This window comes from Tenebrio molitor, chromosome 4 (assembly GCF_963966145.1).
Source record: "Tenebrio molitor chromosome 4, icTenMoli1.1, whole genome shotgun sequence".
Taxonomy (NCBI): Eukaryota; Metazoa; Arthropoda; class Insecta; order Coleoptera; family Tenebrionidae; genus Tenebrio; species Tenebrio molitor.
In genome coordinates this window covers 22,933,081-22,941,718 of record NC_091049.1, presented here as the reverse complement: position 1 = coordinate 22,941,718, position 8,638 = coordinate 22,933,081, and the positions used below count along the sequence as shown (strand labels likewise).

The 8,638-nt window shown below is 36.0% G+C and overlaps 1 long non-coding RNA gene across 1 annotated transcript; it reads right to left on the bottom strand.

Moving 5' to 3' along the window:
• Window positions 1-6,798: 6,798 nt before the first annotated feature.
• LOC138127507 (uncharacterized) lies at window positions 6,799-8,234 on the bottom strand. Its single transcript, XR_011158254.1, has 4 exons — window positions 7,795-8,234; window positions 7,442-7,628; window positions 7,320-7,376; window positions 6,799-7,269 (listed from the first exon to the last, which is right to left on the bottom strand). It is a non-coding gene; the product is annotated as an uncharacterized lncRNA (long non-coding RNA).
• Window positions 8,235-8,638: the final 404 nt, after the last annotated feature.

Genomic DNA, 8,638 nt, shown 5'->3' with positions numbered 1-8,638 from the left:
TCGGTGGGTGTCGTTGTGATAAATTATGTGAAATGATGAATTGTTATGGTTATTATTGGTAATTATTTTCAGTATACAAATTCTGTTTCATAAAATCGATTTTCAATTATGCGTGAGCGAAAGTGAAACCTTCACCCACTGGTAACCATGGATACAGACTCACTTTCTAGAGAGGTATCGAACAAATGTAATTATCATCACTGCTCAGTTATTACATCCTAAATAAATACAACTTAATAAGAAAATTTGCATTTTATGACAGAATATTCAATATCTCGTCCACCAACCATCATTATTGATTACTTCTCTTGATCGGTTAGGCACTGAATTGACTAGATTTTGACATGTGTTTCTTCCCCGTTCTCTTTCCCAGATATTTCTTAAATGACGATCTAAACCTGCTTGAGTCCGTATGTTTATCCATTCTTCAATATTTTCCCATTCTCCTGTAGATGTTCCCCACATATTATCGATCGGATTCAAATCTGGTGATTTGGATGGCCACAGAATTAACCTGTAGGTGGGATTTTTTTCTAACCATTCCCTGACAAGTCTACTGGTATGGACAGAACTATTATCCTGGACCATCCAAATCTGGTCAAGGAAGAATTCACCACACGCCATTTGCAAACAACTATGAAGGTGATCCAACACTTGAAAATATTCCACGGTATTCATTCACGGATTCACTTCCACCAGTTTGCTAGGTCCTGCAACTGTCATGTTTCCCCAATATCCGCACGTAATCCTTCCACTTCGGGTCTCGTGCAGAACCTTATTGGGGTCATATCTTGTGCCATTTATCCTCCATAAAGGCTTCCGGGAATGGCATGATGAGGAAAATACCATCTCATCTATGAAAATTACATTGTCCCAATTCATGTTTACATGATTTTTTGGGCAAATTCAATTCGTTTTTTGCGATGCTCGTCGGTAAGGGCAATTTTTTTGCAGGTTTTCTGCATAATATTCGAAGCTCACTTAAGTAATTCCTTATAGTCTGTTAAGTGCATCGGATTTCCCTAGATCAGGTGAATGGATGCTCCTGAACATGATGCTCATATATTTCACGTGCCTGGGGTCCCGTTGAAAATGTTTTTCTTCCTTATAGCGTAGCCAACGTTAAATAACTACTGCTCGTCAAATCTTAGATGACCGCTAAGGATGCGCAGAAGAGGGAGTGCGATGCAAGATGTGGAACCGAGATGCGACAAGGTGAAGCGGTAAAGTGGGGTATAATTCTGAAAAGTACACTCAGATACAGAAATCGACTTGTTCTAACTCCGTGTTGTCGACGAGATTTTAATCCTGTAGCTGTAATCTACTGACGTATTGCGAGTCTTCAACGTATTTGTGATCTGCAATTTTTATTACCTAAATAATAATAAATAGGTACCTTTCCCACTAAATTTCTCTCGGCATTGTAATTTTTACATTTCTCCTTTTTAGAAAATGACACCCATAAAGTTGCTCTTATTGTTAACACACGTTGTACATTTTGATAATTACGTCTCCTTAAATTTCAAAATCATAAAGCACTGTAAATTTTATTGAAGTACCTGTTCTTGCTATTTTGTCGGTGGACGAGTCGATTGGACCGTTCGCTTAAATTACAATTACAAACAGATGTTCGTTATTCGCAGCGCTTCAGCCACTTTTACATAATGCCGTAAACAATTTCCCAGAATTCGAATACGGTAAGATGAGGCACAAAGAATTATTCATTATTTTAATAAACTGTTCTGTATTACGAAATCAAAGACATTATTCCATATACCTAATTCATAATATCATATTAATCGTTTAAATTTAAAATATTAATAACATAATTACATAACATTTTTGTTTTATATTTAATACAAAAATTTCCGATAATATTGCGGAATCTGGAAAAGTGCCCCGAATGCTTGCAGCGTTTCCACGTTAAATGGGTAGGGAAATCCTCTCGAAAAGGAATTTCTTTGATTTTGAATCGCCTGATTCCGCGATAAATATGTTTCACTGTGCTTTTAAAAGCCATGGTCCCATGGTTTGGAGTGTACCAGTGTTTCCACTGCTGCGACGCTCGAACAAGTGACGTCCCCACTCCTACCGTTACCATTGCGCATCCGAATCTCAGCGGCCATCTAACATTTGACGAGCAGTAGTCGTGCTGAGAAGAAGGCAACGTCGCAATCGTTCAGACTGGCGGACCGGGTTAACTGCCGAACATCGAACGCCTGACAAACATAAAAGCGCGTGTTTACACGTTCTCAATAAATTGGCATTGTTTATTAGATGATTATTTATTACAATTCCCATCTTACCCCCATGCACTGTCCAGCAGTAGCGGCTCGTAACAAAATCAGAAGGGGGAGCAAACTTTTTTTTTACAGACAGAATAGATATTTATAGCAAAGGTGCTGTGCTACACATTTTTCTTCATCACCGTAGAGGTAGAGTGCAAGATGCGTTTTTTTACTGTGATTTCCCCAGTAGGCCTAATCCACAATAAGAAAAATTCTTCGTAACAAGTAACTAAATAACTCGTGGAGTTAATTCTTCTCCTTTTATAAAAACTTTTACTTGAAGACATTCATTAATATAAATTTTTGTCTCAATATTTAAAGAATCATTAAAATTCAATGTAAAAAAATATATACCAAATTCAACAATTTTATGTTCCCAGCCAATCAAATTAAGTTCGATTGAAAATGTTGTTATTAAATCATTAAAATTATTTATTATATCGGCTTTCATAAAATTCTCTACTTCATCGTTTTGCCTTTTAGAAATTGTTTCATGCCTAAACTCTGGATCAGTTCTCTATTTAATTGCAGGCTTTGATAGATAAGACGCTAAATTTGGAAACACGCTAGGAACAGCCGCATCTTTTAGTCTGAGGCTTTTTAAAAACAATTGTTTACAGCTTCCATCAGGTTGCAAATGTTTATCATATAAAATGATATCATCAGAACTAAAATGTATTTGACAGACCACACTTGAAGCTGAAGTTTTTTCGAGGGATTGCTTTTAACCATGCTTGTTTGCGCTCTACATTTTTGGGAAATTTGAAAACACTGCGATTGTTTTGTGCATTTCTTAAAGACGAGTCGTAATTACTTCTATAGGTACCTGACAAAAAAATCTAAATAATAAATGCCAACTACTTACTGGTTTATGAAGAAATAAATGGAACGATAAATTCATTGTCATCGACAATTTCCATTATTGGATTATCAAAAATGTCATCAATGTCAGGTTTCTTTTAAATGTGTTGATTTTTTTGTTGCGTTCATCACACTAAATACTCTTCCAACTACTGCGTTGGATGTTGGCAGTGATAATAATGGTAGAACAAAATTGGTTAGATTTTTAAAATCTTAACCCCACCAGCATTCTCATGATGAAGAACTTTAGTCCAAAAGTGTGTGTATTTCTTCTCCGTAATAATAATTAATAAGTGGAAACATCCTCTTTGCTTAAAAACAAAGAAATATAATTAATAAGTGTAAACATTGTCTTTGCTACCACCCCCTTGCACCTTCTTGCGTCATTTTAAACAATAACTCAACCTCCAAAAGAATTGGATCATTGGTTGGCCTGGTATCCTTCCCGCATAAATATCTATTGATACCAGTGGCCCAATTGTGAGCACAAACAATTGTAAAACTTCTGACGGTATTTGTTTTTAATATTTCCGTGTGCTTACAATTCTGTTGGACAACAAATGGAATTTTGTTATTTAAATATCGTATCAAATGTAAAACTGATCGTTTTAGCATACACATTTTTGGGAGCAAAAACATTATTGTTTCGTAACACTTGCAAAGAAAACTTAAAAAGTGAGGAGTACAGTACTTCAATTTTCTAGGTACTTTTTCTACATACTCTCTTTCGATCATGCCATTGTTTTATTATATTAATTTCCTCATCAGCCACATCATCCTCTTCTGCTAGTCCTTGTGTTAAAAACTGTCTAACAGAAGATGTGGCTGGAATCATCATTTTCACAATTGGCATTTATTGAGTGCCTTGTAACAAAGTTATTGATAAGTAATGTTTTAAAAAATGATTTGGACTGAACGACAGTGGGGTTAGTATCATCCATCATCCGAAACGCCAATACCAAGTATCTGGAACGGTCGCAGCAATGTGAGAGGGTATCCTCTTGCGTCTAAAGTCTAAATACAGACAGCTTCTTCAGAGAACATGCCCTGAAGAATACTACCGTTATTGACATCATAAATTCCGGTTCGAAAATACGCCATCCCAATAAAAATGTCATGTTCCACTGTAAAAACCATTATAACAAATACTTTTTACATAAATCAGTTAAATGATCAATAATATGATCAGATGAAAAATCAGTCCACTAAATACGTGTTTCGTTCTACCAGATTTAGTAGACGATCTACTAAGTTGGCAACACTGCATGCCGGTACCGCTTGCGCCGGCGCCAACAGATACTCCAATTGTGCTGACAATGGGTGTTTTACCTTTTGCCGTCGAACTCAAGACTATCCGGAAAACCTCGCTGTGTGTAATGTTATTCGTATTAACTACATGACTTCTGTACATTTTTCATATGGAATTGTGCTTTATGTTCAGGATATTTAATTTAATGTTAGCAGTTTCTGTTTTAACCTCGTATGAGGTCGGTGTAGTAGTATTAGCACTGTTATAATATAAGAAACTGATGCAATAATGTATGGCTTGAAGAAGCTCAAATATAATTCTTGGAATGTGAATTGACCAATATTGTGGCTGCGGCCCAAATGAGTTCCTCCAAATGCAGGTACCAAGGTGGATGTCAGGTCAGGTAGTGAAATGTAGAGGATTATCAGGGACGGGCTAATTACACGAAAATGACAGGGCAAAGCAGGTACTCTTCAAAGTATTTATTCTTTCTCAAAATGAAACACAAAATATTCAAATATGTTTATTGAATATACAAATTAAATTTTATTATAATACGAAACTGCTTTCACATTGCGTGTTTTTCCATCTTGGATCACACTAGCTTTAAAAAAATTTGCACAATTAATAATCAATAAGGGGTTTCCTTTTTCAATATAAATAACTTTTTGGTCATTCATTGTACGCAGAGACAGAATGTTAATTTGTCACCAGAAAAATTGATACTAATGCCCGTATGCACAAACATTAACGAATTGTTAAATCCTCCGTTGACGAATCGTTAAATTTTTGACAGACTTTAACTGTTCGTCAGGCGTTTGACAATTCGTCAAGTTAACAGTCTGTCAAGCCTTAATTAACCTTATTTTCGTATGCACAAACGAGTTTTCGGTCTTAACAAGTTGTCAAAAACCCTTTGACGGAGAATTAACTTAATGGGTGAAGCTGGACCAATTAAATAATTTGACATTTTGTGTTTTTGATAAAATTTCAAAGAAAACAAGTGTTTTAGTATCGTTTATATTTTTTCTACAGGTAAGTCGTAAATAAAAATATAACAAATAGGTAATTATTGGAGTTTAGTAATGAAACAGCAAAAATCACAGTATAAAAGAACTGCGTAGGTTGAAGTGGTCCAGATTCTGACCAGCACGTGTTGCACATAAAATAATTCACGCTATTGTAAAACTCCAGACTCCAAAATATTATTTAGTCCATATAAAGCTTTTAAACAGCAAGGTTGTGTCTTATTAAAATCCCAATAGTAATTATCGCTGATTCATCTTAAAAAACAGCTAAAATGGATTCGGATTTGTCGAGTTTAAGCGATTTTGAAGAAGCATCTCCAAGGATGCGTCGTCGTGTTCAGAGAAGGGTTCGCATTCGCTTCATTAGAAATGGAGAGGACCCATTTGAATTGTTAGATGACCGGGAATTTAAGCAAAGATTTCGGTTTAGTAAAATGACAGTGGCAAACTTACTCGAAGAAATAGGTCCGGCAATTGAACCTAAAACAAATCGCAACAAATCGATTAATGCTCGCTTACAATTATTGATAACTCTGCGATTTTATGCGACAGGTGCATTTCAACAGCTCATTGGTGATTATATTCACATAAACCAATCTAATGTATCCCGAATTATAAAACGGGTTACATTGCAATTAGGAAGATTGTCTAGCCAATATATTAAAATGCCAATCACAAATGAAGAAATGTCAAAAACAATGTTTGGATTCTATGCAATTTGTCAATTTCCTCGAGTTTTAGGGGCCGTTGATTGCAGCCATGTAAAAATTCAATCACCAGGTGGTGCAAACGCCGAGTTGTTTCGCAACCGAAAAGGTTACTTTTCTATCAACGTGGAAGCAATTTGTGATGCAGAGCTCAAACTTCTTCATATTATAGCCCGATGGCCAGGATCAGTACATGATAGTACGATATTTAACAATTCGCCTTTGCCAGTAGAATTTCGCATTGGTCAATATGGAAATGGTTTTTTGTTGGGTGATAGTGGGTATCCCTGCAAACCATTTCTATTAACTCCGTTGCTACACCCTGCAAATGCCAGTCAAGAGGCATACAATCGAGCCCACATTCTAACACGGAACACCATAGAACGATTTTTTGGTGTATTAAAGCGCAGGTTTCCTTGTCTTGCTTTGTCAACTAAATACAGTCCTCCAAATTATTGTTGCCTGTGGAGTATTGCACAATATTTGTAAATTACAAAACGATATTTTAGACATTGAGGAAAACATAGAATTGGATGAAGAGGACGAGGACGAGGATGTTGCAGAAAACAACGCTAGAGAAGAAAACGAACAAAATCCGAATTACGCTGTTAGAAATGCATTAATTGCCACTGTATTTGCTCGTTAATTAAAAAAAAAAAAGTTAATAAATGTTAAACTCTATTTAATAATCGGTCATATTCAATTTTTATTTTTTTTAATTCAATTTGTTTTATTTTGCGATCTAATATTGCCGCTTTCAATTTCTCCTGGTAAAATTGCCGTTTTAGTTCGCTCAATTTTATTCGCGGCCGTTTAATGAGTCGTTTGGGATGAGGAGGTCTGGTAGCAGGTCCAGCTTCGGGATTGGGCGTTGGTTTTGTTCCAGGAAAAGTGTTCTCTGGAGATGCTGGCTCTGCTTCAGGTACAGATTCTTCTGGAAGGTTGAGTGCTGAAAGAGTTTGTGGTAGGATTGGAGGGATAGCAAATTAGTCAGATATATTACAGAAATATGACGCTGCACTGTCGAACTCATTTTGTAGCGGCTCTACATGTACCAGTTCCGCCAACAAAATTTCCTGCGTGCAGGTAAGCTTGGAGCCACCAGCAGAACCACCACCAGTTTTGAATAATTGTTTCTTAAAAAAATTCAAATTAAAAAAAGAAATAAACATTTTTTCAATAGTACCTTATCGTCAGCCGCACTATTGCGCGCCGCTTTTAATTTCGCTTCATATTCGCATTGCTGGAATTTACATAATTATAAAACCAAAATATGTATGTACAAACAAAACCACAGGTATAACTTACATGTTTTTCTGCAACAGTTTTCCGTGTCGATCGCTTCAAATTATCGTAAAGCACTTTTAACTGCCGCACCAAACGGGGTCCCGTTTCACACTGGGCATTATATTCTGCGCAAACCTTTGCCCAAGTTGCGGTTTTTGAAGATGTCACACAATTTTTGGTAGACTTGTCTTCAATTATCTTTGCATATCTACGCATGGATAAGAAAATGTTAAATTAGGATAAGTTTGGATTTAAGTCAATTAGATAGTTAATTGGTGGTAGGTAGATGTAGGTATGTATGTAGGTATGTATGGTATACAGGTATTGGTTATGCAAGAATATTAATAAATTATGTATTATATGTAGGTACTTACTTTCCAACAATGGCCAGCAATAACTGCTTATCCCGCTCCGTAAAATTAACCCTTTTTTGAGAACACGAACTCATTGTTTAATACACAGAAAAATCGAAACGAATGGACAACACAACAGTCACTATCAAACGTCAAACGGAGATACTTTTTTAACATTTGACATTAGCGAATACGTACGCGATTTTAAATAATTTTCAATGTTGCCAAGAGTTCTATTCGTCAACACGACATCAATTGACGAATCGTTAATTATTTGGAATTTGCTTTTGTGCATACGGAAATAAATTTGACGGATTGTCAGATTTGACGATTCATTAGTTGACAAATCGTTAAAGCAAGTTTTGTGCATACGGGCATAAGTGTTGTATACTTACCCTTAATTTTAAGTGGGGTGGGTTAGGGATACCTACCTTGTTGAAAATCTTGGAAAAAATTAACATTTTACTGAATTTTAACTGTTGGCTAATGGCCAGTCCGGATGGACCGCCGCCGGTCTCTCCTCTCTATTCCGATTACAGGTACTTGGAGGAATTTAACCGCGCTTATTTAAAAATAATATTATTTTTATATTGATACTATGAAATGGCGCTCATTTGACCACAAACTGTGGCCACAACTTTCAGACCAGTATGTATTAAAAATGTTAGCTTCTTCAGAAAAGAAATTGGCATAGAATTCAGTGACGGCTCGTGTTTCGCGAATATGGGTCGGCCGAACATGGGTAGATCGGTAAAGCTCTAATTAGTCAATTTAACTTTTTGATAGGCATCTGCGTGACAAATGTAGGTTCATAATTAAAAAAATGTTACATAGTAAAACTAACAAGTGCAAGTTGCATATTAAT